The sequence below is a fragment of the Phlebotomus argentipes genome, unplaced genomic scaffold (genome assembly GCF_947086385.1).
Source record: "Phlebotomus argentipes unplaced genomic scaffold, Phlebotomus argentipes genome assembly contig_5, whole genome shotgun sequence".
NCBI lineage: Eukaryota > Metazoa > Arthropoda > Insecta > Diptera > Psychodidae > Phlebotomus > Phlebotomus argentipes.
Window position 1 is genome coordinate 4036113 of NW_026776165.1, and position 15569 is coordinate 4051681.

The 15569-nt window shown below is 41.2% G+C and overlaps 1 protein-coding gene across 1 annotated transcript in view; it reads left to right on the forward strand.

Annotated features, from left to right (window-relative positions):
- The window catches only part of LOC132256094 (toll-like receptor 7), a 36691-nt gene extending 21488 nt beyond the window's left edge, over window positions 1-15203 (forward strand). Inside the window, exon 2 of the mRNA XM_059752279.1 lies at window positions 15181-15203. The gene's annotated coding sequence lies outside the window, so the exon portion shown is untranslated. The remainder of the gene's footprint in view (window positions 1-15180) is intronic.
- The last annotated feature ends 366 nt before the right edge of the window (window positions 15204-15569 follow it).

Here is a 15569-nt window from a genome sequence, read left to right on the forward strand (position 1 = left end):
CGCTATATTCAAACACACTCCTTGGCTTCGGCTTGAGATGTAGATCGTGTCACCGAGTCGTTTGACTACCTTCTTGTTGTGTCTTTTAATATAAAAGACACTTGTGTGGTTGTTTTTCCATCTTGCCCATTAAAATACATTACATTTGTGTATGGGGCCGGATAGGAAAAAGAATAGGTGAAATGGATAAAATGGAAAAGAAATAAGAATCTCATGACTTCTTCCCTTCTCCTACTGTTTCTCTTCTTATATGCTCCGTGCATGTGAGAACACCGATGTGGCGAAGAAGTGGTGTTTAAGGAGATTTTGATATTATACCGGCAGAGAACGAATTTAATTTCACTTCTTCGCATGCTTTGGGACAAGTTTAAATTCCAGCATCGCAGCTTGGATAGTATAGGAAAAGGTCCGACTCAGCTATTCTGTTGTAAGCTGGAGATTTACAAAATGATGATTTCGTGGGTATTAAGGTGACCAGAGAAGTCAAGATCTAGCACTCACTCACCGGAGATCACATCAAATCACCGGACAATGGAGAAGGTGAAGGAGAGAATATTGGAAAGGCCAAACTGTGTATTATGGACACATAATTGGAAATTAGCAGGAAAATATAATAAGCCACACCCACCGCTAAGTCCCGCCCTGTGGAGCAAATAAGCGAATCCTTTCTTCTCTCCCGCAAGTGACAATCTCTTGCGGAGGCCTTTTCTGTGTTCCCATAACAAGTGGCAATGTCTCTGTGGGAGCCCGGGAATAAGTAATTTAATTGCTTCTCTGACAGCGTCTTTATTTTCCTCTTCAAATCAATATAATTTTTCAAGAGTACCAATTGGCAATGGCGGCTGAAAAGTTAATCATCATAATTTCACTTCTTCCTCTGTCAAATGATGCGCTAAAAATGGTATTATCCCGCACCCGCAGCCAGTAAAACGCAGCGCAATATCCCCTGCGGATCCAAATTGGATTGTTTTTTATTGATGGCACGGGGTTGGGAAATTGGGGCAGAGATGTGGGTGGAACAGGGGGCGCGGATAAAAATGCAATAACTCCACTCTTGGCGGTCATCAAGAAGCTCTCCTCCGAATTGTAATTCAATCGTGAGTTGCAGGATTTGATAATGACTTCTTTTTGTCCTCACCCAGGGAGATTCACGTGTCTTGTCTCGGGATTCTTTTTTTTTTATATGTCTCTTGGCATAGACAACTACTGTGCTTTGTGGGTATATATACTTTATTGGGATGGATTTAGGAGTGGAATAATGGTGGATCGGAGAACGCAAACCGATGACCAGATTAATCGTCCCACACAGAAGAAGCCTCGAGACTCTATTGAGTGTTTGGGCAAAGAAATGTAATCCGAAATGGAAATTGGGATGGAGAAGAGAGAGAGAGAGAGAGAGAGCGAGAAAAAAGCTAATCGAATTGGACTTCTTCTCGCGCGCCACATCTTTGAACCTCATCAGTCAGCAAAACTAATTTTATTAGGGGCAATAATTAAAAATTCGAGATTTTTATTTCAATTTTATTCCACTGGCCGTAACATTATTATAATTATATTGAGCATCGAGTAGAGGATGTTGACGCTCTGCGTCCACCTGAGTTTTGCCAACGTCATCCTCCGAATTGGTGTGTATTTTTATTTATTCCACAAAACATCAAATTCAAATTTGAAAGGCACACGGAGTTGAATTTAGTACGGGGGAAAATTGATAGGAAAAAAGAAAAGAGACACACGAGTAACATTTCAATCCGATACGCACTTTGAGGCACTCCAGCCGTAAGATGCCAGAGAGAGAGAGACCATAATGCCATCGCTTTAATCTATTTCATATTGTAATGAAGAGATGTGCCGAGTGTATTATAAAGTCGTTTTGGAATATTATTGGGAATGGCTCGCAACCTGATGGAGCCCGACGGAGACACGATGAAGACACTGTGTGGTGGAGCTTCTCAAATAAAATGTGTTCACACCTCAGTGCGAGATGTGCACGCAGCCAATTCCACCAATGTCAGCACAACAGGTACACCGACACTGCTCTGCTTAACCCTTGACAGTCACAGGTTCAACTTGAGGCGATATGCAAGGAGTTTTTGCTTCCTGCCCTGATTCTCACTCTTCTTTTAGTCATTGGAGAGGATGCGAATCTTCAGGGGATGCAAAGAAACGGAGGAACTGAAGCAGGAAGATAGTTGGTTTCGGGATGACAGAGGCTGTCTCATCAGAACCACACGACCAGTTAAAGAGGAAAATACAGAGATAGAAGAGTGAAGGACGAGTAAAGTGTGTTGGAAGAAACACAACCAAGCAGAGGCGATGCACAGAAGAAAAAAGGGAGTCAAGACAGGGTAAGAAGGCAGACATTTAATGAAAGAGTAGAGAGAGGTCACACAATTCATAAACAGAGCAATTCTGAGAAGAAAGTGACGAGTGTTTGCATTGGGCGCTGAGAGAGGAAATGCGAGCGCTCATGCAATGAACTTTGATGCGAAATGAAGCTGTTTGGCTGATGTGGCAAAGGGTTAAGAGTGCCTTGGAGGATGGGGAAGAGGAGATTCCGCGTCGCACATTAAAGTGGAGTCGGCTGGAGAGCCTCTCGAATGCGTGAAGCTCTTTTGGGATGGAGATAAGCTCGAGGCGGCTATTTTCACGGCACGGCCGTATGTGCATGTGATTATAATTGTGTTTGTGGTGAACGACCGCGAAATTGATGGTATATTGAGGAGCAGTGTAACACCAAACAGCGAAACACGGCGTTTTTTCCTGCCTTTGCATTATCACATCTCATGGTGGTGCTCTTTCTCGTGCGCGCCTCTTTCGCTCCCTGAACCGTGTGATTATTTGCGATAATTTGTACGTCCTTTTTCGAATTGCCTCGAATGGGAGAGGCAAAAAGGTCTTGCCCAGGTACGAGAACACCAAAGATTAATCATCTCTCAATAACATGCCTTCTATTGAGGAGATTTCCCTCCACTTTTCATTCATTTGTGCAGTTGTCACTCACTGGCGATGCAGTCTCTTGAGGAACAAATAGCACACCTTTTGCCCTGGATGGAATCCAGCACCGAAAAGACGGCACTAATTCCCTGAGCCACTTCACGGTTGCCCAGCAAAAACATCTTGCTAAGGAGATAAAGACATGGAATTTTGGATTCGTCACAATTGATGAGCATGGCTAACAATATCCTGGCCATCGTCGATGGGAATGTCGTCAGAGTCTTCAAACTAGATCTCGCCTGTCAGTGGCATCAGCCTCTGGCATTAGCAAGTATTTGCCATATTGGGAGGGCATTTATACTCAATTTTACGACTGTGGAGATTGCCTTCATTAATTCATTTATAAATAATTCTTTTCAGAGTCAACATATCTTGTGCCCGAGAGCTCATTCAATTGAAAGCCTTCATTGGCAATGGAAATAAATGTTTGCCGGCTGCATAATTCATTGTATCACATATGACTTGGGGACTCCTCTCAATTCTGATTCACAACGTCCGCATGGGCTTTAATCTATTTCATCAGATAGATATTAATACACAAACTGAATTGACGTTGCGCATCGCATTGTGAGGCCGGATTCTGATCAAATGTGGAGCTGCGATGCGATGTATAAAAAATTTAAATGAACTTTTATGAACGGGAGTCAATAATTTTGTCAATTATGCCATTGGGAATATTTCAAGTCGCGACAAATTTGTGTGACGACATCCCACACACTTTCTGCCCGCATCTCGGGCCTCTTTTTTTCCCCTGTGCTGTGCCCACGAACAGCCCAAACGACAGCAATAACGCGTATTGTATTTTAATTAATTAATTAGATAAAATTGTCCGGCAAATAAACACACAGAGACACCAAAGGGTAAACTCTTATGTGCGCGCGGTCACTTTGTGCTGTGGTCGCCCCCAAAACAATCCTTTTACTCTCTGCAATACAACAAAATATATATTTACTCCAGTGAAAAGCTCTAGCCCACATGCTGAGCAGAGCTCAAAGAGATCTGCGAGGTGCAAACTATTTTAATTAATATACTTGCCAAAAGTAATTATTTGACTTGTTTCATTAAATTTTCGCAAAATGACGAGATGAGAATGAGGAATACCAGAAGAGTGACTGTGTCAACAAAATTATAAACAGGAAACTTTGGAAAAGCGGCATCCCCCGGTAGAAAGAGCAGTTTTAATTACACATGCTCCACGGCTCACGGGGGGCGCGCGCGCGTCTCTCTGGGTCTTCCGGGATTGCGGAAGTGTCTGATGGGGAGATGATACAAATTGTCGCAAAAGAGACTTTCTAATGCACAAGCGAATCCCCATCCATCTCGCGAGAACTGTGTGTGTGTGTTTTTGTTTGCTGTGTACATGCGCTATATATTTGTGAATCATCAAAAGATGCGGAGTGACAGTAAAATATTTAAATCCAGTGCGACTCGGAATGCTCAGAATGACACTGACTGGCTGGGGGGAAAAAAACATCATTAAAGATTTATCTGGGGAAGAGGGAGAATTCGAGGAAAAAGATGCAGAGAAGTGAACGAGCTTCTTATCATTTACATAATTTCGCGATTCACGAGTCAAAAAGGGTTATCATGACGCAGCTTTTAGTGTCAGCAAATCGCGTCGACTGTGTCAGCGATAAGCGTAAGCAGTTTAAATGCGTGTTGGTCAGTTTCAGGCAATAGTTACGATAATGAGTTACTGAAATCGTTTTTTTTCGGTTTTTTCAATGCAATTTTGAGAGAAATTAACAATTTTTTGCAAACTTTGACGTCGTTGCAACTTTATTTTCATAACATTTTCAATAAGCTGTCAAAAATATGAATTCATTTTAAAGTTTTTCAAGATTTAGATCTTCAGTGAGTCTGACAGACGCGGAAAATTCACATGAAAACCGAGGAAATAGACAGAAATGATGTCTTTAAGTTAATTAGCAAGGATTTATTGGATTTCTTTAGCCATTTGTGCAAATTTAAATGCATCAAATTGAGGTTATGTATTTCCGGACGTTCTATTCCAGATTAATTAATTGATTTTCCAAAGATTTATAAATATATACAGAAATAATTGAATTTTGGGAGGTAAAATTCGTACTTTACACTAAGCTATGAAAACGTAAAGTTACAACCCTAAATTTTATATCTTTTACGAATTGAAATGCGTAATGTTGCAACGATGTCTTAATAATCTAAGAAAGCGAATACAACAACTGCTGACTGAGACATCTTGTCAATCTTTTGGTGTTAAATCTCAATTTCTACGTAAAATAAACAGGCATTGCGCAAAGTTTATTGCTTCTGTAAATGTCTTTCGAATCACATATAACTTGTTTCTAAAATTTATACCTAAAATGTTCAGTCTATTTATGTAAAATATCTCTTCTTATGACCAATAAACACTCGAGATTTATTTGCATATCGACTGGAGGGAAACTGGTGAGGATAAAGAGCGCGAATATTAATAAATAATTGCAGGATGTTAAAGCTTTTATCACTGCACAGGGAGAAAGAGAGAGAGAGGGAGATGATGGGGAGACGAAGGGTAGGAGAAAAAAGGAAGAAAAGTAAGAGGGACTTGAATGTTCTTTCTTTTTGCGCTAATGCTTAAAAATACTAGCTGACGTTCTTCTCACATTGGGTGCGTGTGAAAAATGCAGACGGAGAGTCAAAAGTTCAGAAATTTTTATGGCTTATCTAATGTCTTGCTGTTAAATTTAATTATGACTTCTTTTTGCACCTCTGCAGACCTCTTCCGACACTTTATGGCCAGTGAATTGGTGGGGCTTTTTTCTCTTGGACTTCCACCCAATTTTCAGCGGGCCATCCAACACCTTTTCCACGTGCTTTTTTTCTCAGCTCGTCTCGCACAATTATTCCCCCTCGAGACTGGGCTTAAATAATATAAATTTTTATGGCGCTTTCACCGCTAACATGCTCAGTACCTTTTTTTTCGCGGCGGCCGCCCTGGCTTTTGGGCTGAACATGCTCCAGTCTGGGCGGCATTGAGGTGTCATTGCGTGATTTCCACGCAGACTGCGTAATTGGAATTCTCCTCGCGGTTCGCCCCAAACAAACATAATCATCGCCCTTTTGGCGAAATTTCTCCACCGACAAGACTTCCACGAGCTCAACTATGGGGAAGTGTCAGAAGTGTAGTTTGACTCTAAGGGCAAAATTCACCCCGCTCGAGCTCATGTGATGAATTTTGGACTGCTCTGCGCCTGAATACTTCGTCACCTTTCGAAAGCGATTGCTCACCTCAATTTTGGCAAAGTTGCAAGTGCGCCAATTGGTCGGCACATGGCAGTTGCGAAGAGAAATGGTCACCTGAGCGCGGCCTTCGAAAGCCCTCGAGCATGATGACAAAGTACTTCGTCGGCAAGAGGTAATTTGTACAAGCTGCCCCGGACTTTTCAATCATTTATTGCCAGTCCAACAGTGAATAATAATTGTGGTGGAGGCAAAGATATTTTAATTGCGAGACCCACAAATGGGACTTTTTCCCCTCGACACTTTTCGTGGGCCTTTCCATTGGCCACAAGCGGGAGAGACAAGAAGTTGTGCGGAATTTGAGAGGGGCACAAAACATTTTCAAAATGTCAATGTGACGTTTTTTTCCGCTACATATATCTAATGCATATTTAATAAATGCGTGCCTCTTTTTTTTCGGCCACTTCTCCTTGGGAAATTATCATTGACTGAGGAACTTTTTGGGTGTTTCCGCGCCATGGGGCAATTTGAAAATATTTACAAATGCGATCATTAATTTATCAACAATTCTGACTGTGTTGTGACCGTGATTGTCACTTTCAATAATTCACCATTTCGCAGGGAGTTTGAGTGGCTTTTAATTTCGCCTCGCAGGAATTCACCTGTCATCTTGGGGAAATCCTCTGGTGCGCGCAAAAAGTGGAAATTGGCATGAGAACAAGCGCTCGTGATGAATCTAACGAGAATTCCGCGTTTCTCCCCAATTAAATGCCATTTCCTCGGAAATTGTGGCACTGCGTGGGGATTACATTGCGGAGGGATGAGGGAGAGATGTCAATTTGAGTATTAGTTGCTTTGGGGTTATCTTGTCAGGGGTGTTTTTCGATTAAATCCCGAGGAGCAACGAAATAATTGCTAATCTATGTTGTCAGTCTTCGCCCTCTCTCTCTCTCTCGCTCTCACGCTCACTCGCTCCTGTGGTGGCAGGCCGTCAAGGCAGGAGTCGAGCAGCTCCTGTGCGACTCCGAAGGATCCGCACAAAACAATCAGTCCGATTGATGAGCAGCGCAGAAGGAAGCGACGGGCGATGTCGTTGCGTAACAGATAACAAGCATTTGGGGTGCTGATAGGGACAGAAAGATTTCACCCTCGCCGAATTGTGAGTCTTGATTATTAATTCGATTTCGCAGTCCCCCGGACTGAGACAAAGGACAACACTGACCCTCCAATGTCCATTGCTGTGCATAATTGAATTTTTGGAGCGACGCACGCGTTGCATCAAAAAGTTGTCAATCAAATTCACAAATTTATGATCACATTATTCTGGGATTTTGGCCCTAACTCAATTTCCCGCGACACCTGACTGACACTCACCCACCCAGGATGCCCATATTTTCCATTTGCCGTACAGCTGTTCCCGCAGGACATTGTCCGGCTTGCTCCAACGGCCAACAATATATTATTCGGCCGCGCGCGTGCAAATTCGCCCCGTTTATGCGTCACTTTGTCATTTCGCCGGGGCATTTTTCACCCCACGCCCACACTGGATCGACTCTCGTGCCCTCAACTTGCCATTCATTCGCTGGCCAAGGTGATCTGACCGCACACGAGCCAGAAAAGACAGATGAATCATCGCGGTTTCTTATCGTGAACGCGATTGTCCTTCATTTCTGGGACTCTATTCTGGACATCTTGTGATGTTTGACAAGTTTCGCAAGAAAATCCAGTCGATTTTTGTAAGAATCCGAAGAGATAAGAATCTTGGATAAACCTGGATAAAGCTGAAATCAATCATATTCTTTCGAAGGAATCAGATTTTATTACAGAATATCACGCATTCTGGTGAAATCACAAGAAATGTTTGTAAAACTTGCAGTTTTGATATCGTATATCGTCAAGAAATCTTGCTCTTCGACGCACAGCAAATGAATATGCTGTTTTCCAGGATTACAGATGCAAAACTCTATCTGTGCCAGTGAGAAAGCCTGTCCTGGCGGAATAACAAACAGAAAAATGCCTGTCAATGTTTTGTAAATATTTATTTTTAATTGAATAATCATGGCAAAATAGCAGCGCAATCGGGAAAGTCGCAGTGTTTTTCATGTTTGCCACAGAGACATTTATTCCGCTGATTGTGTGTGGACAGGAAGAAATCAGGGAGGAATGTTTGTTGTGTCGAGGCTGGGGCGAAAAAAAACAGCACATCAGGCGGATAATCATGAAAACAGCTGTCCGTCCATGAGCAAGGCAAACAAGTTTTGCAAACTATGTGCAAGTTTAAATGAGAAATTCCGTATGCATGAACTGGTGAATGAAAGGTGATGATTTAGAATATTAATTCAGTGCAGCCCTTGTGCACCACTCCGAAGCAATTACATGGGCCAAAGCACCCTTTTGCAACTCAATTTCACGACAAACTATTTAGGTTTGCATGGAAATCTGCGACGGAATTTGTCAGTGTGGCTTACGCAATGCGGCGCGAGGGTTTTTTTTTGTTTTTCTTCTTCTAATCACGGCTGTTGGGGCGGAGGAATAGATTAGTCGAGGAGTACAATGAACATTAATTCCATTGAATCATAACAATTGGTTCACGCGTGGAGTGAGTGTAAACTGCCACACTTAATTGTCGAATTTGGATAAATTGATTTCTCGTGTCTGTCCTAGAAATATGTGTCTGTGTGTGCCTGAAAATCAGTGAAAGTGAATTTAGATGTGGAATTAATATGATTGACTTCCATTGAGTTTCGACTCGGGCTGGAGAAACTTCATCATAAAGTGACTCAATAAAATATGAGAAGGCATTCTTGTTCCTTCGGCAATTGACTTCAATTATGTCATGCCCGAAATACATGCACGAAATATATATAGATAGATTGAATCAAAATCAGTCTCAGGCGTGATTTCATTAATTAAAAAACTATCCATTTGCTCATGGCGACTTTTTGTCCATCAGCGACAACACAACCCTAATGCCTCTCTTCTGGTCTACCGAATGAATTTCACATGACACTCATATTTCAAGTGAAATTATTGATTGATTTCCATTTTGGTATAAATGTTTTAATTATCGCACGGCGCACACTGAATGTGTGATTGAGTGCTTTCATGTGGGTCAGTTCTGTGGGTGGGCAAAAATTAATTGGCATTTCAACCCCTCACGGCCGTGGCGAATTGCATAAAATATAGTGAGAATATTTTGGTTTTCTGCCTCCCTACGAAAACTCAAGCATAATTTCAACATTTGGACGGATTCTTCCTTATCCATTTTTTTCTTCTTCTCTCTCGCTCAATATATATTCTCACATTGAATGTCTAACGTAATTCTCCAACTATTGATTCACTTAACAGCACGATTTGCTCCTGTTGATTGCGTGTTTCACGCTAAATGGGGCCAATGGATTCTTGTGCGCTCTCATGTTTCAGCCAGAAAGTTATATACACCCAAGCATTAAAAGCACTTTAGAATTAACGCTTGCTCGAAATCATTTTCAGAGTCTCTCGCTCTCTCGCTGTACTCAATTTTCAACCTTTCCTATTTTTCAACCACGGAATTTTATGCGCCATATCGATATTAATTCTGTAGCAGAGCTGAGAGTCACGAAGAGATGAAATATACAACAATGGTGAAAGACGGTGTCAGGTGTTGAGGATAAACGCTCAATTGCACGAGGACGGAAGTCGACGCCGAATTGTGAACCCTATTTGTCTCGCAAATTAACAAGGACTTAATGGATAGGTGTAATTATGCTGTGTCGTTTCTTCGATTGTGATCGCGTCGCGTTATTAATAACATTTCATCAATACGAGCATATATTTTGTCGCATGATGTGGAGAACTTTGCCAAACACCGGCTTCAATTAATAGCATTCGAAGCTCCGCCCACGCGAAAGCCACGCCCTTATTGAGAATGTTCAGCAGTATTTCACCAAATTAGCATAATACTTTGCAGTTTTTTTTCTTCTCACTTTTGCCCCTGATGAATGTCCAAATGAAGGTTCAGCACTGAAAACACTGCCCAATTTTCCTCTCGCTACATCCTTTTCTAATTAACTTCTCCAGGGATGACTTATGACCGTGAGGATGTGTTGTATTGCAAGACAACGACGCCTGACATGGTCATAAATCACTGCCTAATGAAGAACATAAACAAGCCATGCTAAGATGCTCTTGTGTGTGATTCCTAAAAATGAAAATCTGCAACAAATTTGTTATGCCCTCCCGTTATTTCCGTCGCCACTCTTGGACATCAATTGATGACATGCTTTTAGCAACGACTTCAACTGTTTGCTGAACTATTTTCAAAGCTATTTCTAGAGCGCAGGCAATTTGAGGAAATTAATTGAAGCACTTCTTTTCGCCTGCAACAATAAAAATGTGGCTTTTATGGGAAGAATTGCACCATTTGGAGTCTATTATTCCAACATCAATCAATGATCTCGGGGCTCAAATTGAGAGGACTTGTGAGGAACTTTCACAGAATTGCCGCCACGGCATATGTGCAAGTGTCGGTGTAATTAAATTTAGCCAGAAAAATTCACTGTCAGTCAAGAGTGTTCTAATTTTGCCCATCTGACCCGCTCTTATTTCAACCTTTCTTTTCCGCTCTTTTTGTCTAATCTGCCCATACCGCAAAGTGTAATTCCACCATTTCTCTGGGCCGCATAGGAGAATATTAAATGTTTTGTATGTGTTTCTATAACGCAATTTTAACTATATACCCCAAATTCTCTCGCGCCGAAAGTGCGTGTCGAGGGCACGGCGCTCGCGAAAGGTGATGAAGAAAGATGAGTTTGGAGAACTTTTTGAATAGAAGAAGTTTGAGGCCCAAAGTGAAAAATTCTCCAACATGCTGCTGAGCACTTGGGGGATAATTTAATTCCTCGCACTCACCAGGTCGAGAAGTCTTTTGATGGTTCTGTGTGGCTCACCAGATGGACTTCACCGAAAAATTATATTTCCTTTTAATTGCCACGATCACGTTATGCTGGGAAATCGTGCAAAGTGGCGTCGATGCTCTCACTCTTGCACCCATTATAAATCGCTTTGCCCATTTCCACATTCTCAAAAGTACTCCAAGTTGAAATAGTTCAGAACGCCCGTCGCCAAAGCGGGCCAAATAAATTATTATTAGTTGGAACTGGCAACAATGAGATTTAAAATTCAAATTCAACTCTCAAGCCAATACGCGAGCGCAGAGAGCAGCTCTCTAAGAAGGCATGTATGGGCAAAAGTGGAAATAATTACAGGAAATGGCACATTGGACCCATATGGCTCAGACTATTGTCGGGTTATGTACTAGAATTAGACTCTCTGTTTGCTGTATTTTGGCTATTCACTCGCTCTCGCCTCTTTTTCTCGGCTCTGTTACGCAAACAGACCAGGAACTTCCTATGCTTCGCCACGCACTCTCTCCATTTGCTTCCCAAAGGCACAATTCTCCGTGGTTTTTGATAAACTTGCGTCCCTTGGAAAGATCTTGTTTATTTTCGCTCAATGGAATTAAATCAGTGATGAAAAGTGTGATATGAATGGAGCAATTCTCACTCCCACAAATCATGTTAAAAATGTGTTATATTGGATTAACACACACCTTTGCTATTCTGAGTCATACATATAAGACTCAAAATGGCTTAAAATTGTGCTAAAAATTCCACCACTTGTGTTATTTGCTATTTGGGATAACATGTGTTAAACCATTTTCTATTCCTTAAATGTGTAATTTAACAACAAGACCTCCAGAGGTTGTTTTAAAGAATGTGGAATGTGTAAAGAGCAAATGAGTGACAGATCGGAAGCTGCAGAACAACACGAATGTTATGTTTACAGTAAATTCTTTTTCTCCGCGTCAGATAATGCTGACAGCGAGATTCTCATCAGAGGGAGAAGGTCGCCATGACAGTGGCGTATAATTTGAATAATTTTGACAAATTTTACAAATTTTCCTCGAATGTTAAACTTTTACATGTTTGAAGTTTAACATGTCTGTGTGTGACTCAGAATTGCTCCAGAAATTTCTACTTTCATTGTGTATTAATATGTTTTTAATATCCTGATGTGTTGTAGGATTTTAAAATGAAAATTAATACATTTATTTGCATAACAAAAAAAAACAGATATTTCACTATTTATTTAAGGGTGTCCGATAAAATCATACACAATAATTTCTCGGTTGCAGAAAAAGCCATACTTAATCTACGGCAGGCAATTATTTATTGCTAAATGATTAATGCGTTTCACATGCAAATATCATTATCTCGCCTTGTTAATGAATAAATGTGTGTGCGACGGGCTTAAAAGAGTGTAATAATGCTTACAGGTTATACGCAAATAAGCACAAAAAAAAGCCAAATACTTTTTCACTGTGGCGCATTATATATGTATGTGGAAAAAAGGCGAGCAGTAAAAGAGATTGGAATTACCTGGAATACAAGAGCTGCCCAACAATAAACTGGCGGCCAGATATTGTATCCGGAGGTTTAACAAGATGGCATAATTACAGGTGATAAAGCAATCGTCCAGATTAATTTTGGGGAAGCTTCGGGGGCCGAAAACTCCATCATTTGCTGACCTATTCGAGAAGGTGGACAAATTCACGAGCAATTGGCGTGTCAATTTCCTGTCTGGGCGACTCGAAAATGCGCCTCAATTCTCAAGTCACTCCCTGAGTTGATTATGAACGGCCAATTGTCGAGTCGGTGGAATGCATTTTTCGTGCGCAGAGTGAATATTAAAATCAAATTAAAGGAGGCAACACACTTGCTGCAGGACTCAATGTGGGTCACTTAATGGCACTCTGGCCATCATTAAATGAGATTAGTTGTGAGTTTGATAAACACTGACAATTTCAACTATTAATTCCACACTTCCTGCACTCGATGGCCACACTCTCCGCCACCTGTTTCTCGTTAGTCCGACAGGGGGTGGCGAAAACCACCCGCCAATTCCCAGTCCTCGAACTCAAATATGCGAGGATGTGAGATGGAGAGTTGGTATAATAATGCTGAGGCAATTTACAATTTTTACTGGCGAATTATGTTTTAATTGAGTGCGATAACTGCCCAGAACCACGCCAGTTTTCATTGCCTTCGTGCCTGAGGTTCTTTTGATGCCATCCCCATGAAAATTCTGTGGCCCCTTTTCCGTTCAGGATGAAGGAGATTCCTCTGGTCCACCAGACTTTGCACCACATTAAAATGCCCCAAATTCCTCAACGAGATAAACCGCCGTGAAAACGACTTTGCTCTGTCTGAAAATGCGCCCGGAATTTTCCCTAAGCCATTTTCACGTCTCGCCAGGTGTGAAGCAAAATGGCTGTAAGGCATATTGAGCAGCACATTCAATTTTAGACACTTTTTATCAATTTCTCCATTAGCAAAATACTCCTGTGAACTGGCAATTGAATGACATTGTGCAGCTGGGAAGCTATTTTAGTGCAAATTAGAAAGCTCAGAGCTGCAAATTGGGTGAAATGTGAATTTTAGCATTGTATTGCAAAATCAAATTTCAAAATTGCACTTTCATATCCAATAAACTCCACTTGATAGCTTGGGTATTGATGGTAATTGTCATCCTTCCATCACTTGATTCGATAAATTTGAAGGGTGAGTGAGGAAATGACACTGGAAGTTCAATTTCAGATGAATATATTAAACAATTATTAGTTGTATATTGAATTTGATAATCTCTAGAGATATTAATTCTCTCAATTTTCCACTTTTATGATTTTCATCTGCGCTCTATTTTTACGTTGACATTTGAAATGTAACGTTCGCCTTTCAATTTGCCATTTCCTCTCTGTAATGATTTAGGAAAAGCGCGCTGTTTACAGCACTTTGTCACATAAACGCCCTTCCTTTGTCTCTCCATTCATTAATTTCCAACCTGCCACGCTTGTTTACGGAAAATGGTGGCAAATGATAAGAGACGAAAGCCAGGAAGTGTGTGAAACACACATATTTGTGAATGTAGCAAAAGAGATCTAACGTGACTCCCTCGTATCGCATTCAATAAAGCATTTTCTTAAGCTTTTGACAACATTTAGTTTCCAACCCTCAGCCCTAAAATCTCTCTATTTTAGGGTGGTTTGAGTGCGCGCACTCTCACCACCCCCCATCATTACCGATCTAATGGGGATTTTACACGAATATTCAACTTGTGTGCTTTATGATGATGTGAAGGGTGATAAACTTAATATTCCCTTATTAATTCTCCACCCCAAGACGAGAACGCAATCTCACGGGCACATAAAACTCCTTCTCATTATCCTCTAAAAGTTCTCCCCCTGGATAATAAGATAATTGAGTGACAAATGTGCACGGCGCCCGAGGGAAGTTCCTTCGGTGGCTTGAGGATGAGATGTTGTTCTTAAGTATCCCCTTCGAACTGACCATGGGAGTTTGCGTCAGTGAGAAAAGCTCGTGCAAAAGCCGCATTATCTATGCCACGAAGAAAATCACCAGAGGCTAACTCATGATTTCCTCATGTAATAATATTTCTCCGCAGCATCTCCAGCATGGGTATTTTCTCCCATTGCCTTGGCAATTGGGCAGAAGGAAAACGAAGAGATCCGCACGGGCAATGGGTATATAATGTGAGGGGAAAAAAGAGGGCCTAACGTTGTTAGTTTGATTGCCGCATTGCTGTCCACAATGTAGCATAAGATGCAGACCGTACTAGACAATAAATATACACCATTCAAGCGTGGAAATATCTGTATCATAAAATTTCCCCGCAGAATGGCGCTGCATTATTATTATAAAATTTTTAGCCTGAGCAATTGCAATTGCTCCGGCAAAATGAAAGGCGTCTCTGCTCAAATTGCACCATAACACAATCCAAATCTTTTTCCATCACCGCGAGAGCTGGCAAAAGATATTTATCCATTTCCTAACTGTTACACATATACACACATTTATTACATGAAATTAACCTTCATTGATTCGCTCTCTCTCCACCCTTTTGCTTATTAGATTTCTCAATAAGTTAATTCCAGATGGTGCGCCGCCGAAGGAAGGAAATCAATAGAATTATTTAACAGTGAAGCGAATTGATTCAAGCTACATTGCTCTACATTCCGTGATCAATGGCAAATATACCTGTGTTTTGCATTTTTCCTACCTTTCCCGCGCTTTTTACTTGTGCACTCCACGTCAGTTACTGCAATTGTCCAGTGTTGGAAGGACATTTCTAATCCATTCCATTCTCTCAGCTAATTTAGGTCAATTTCCTGTTAATTGAAGTCAGTTGAGAAGTGCTTGACATCTGTTTAAATTTTAAAAAAAGCTCAACAGCCACTTTGCAACTCTCATTATCACTGTGAGAGAAGTGCTCAGCGTGACAAGAGGAGTTGATCTAATTTGCAACGCCACAAT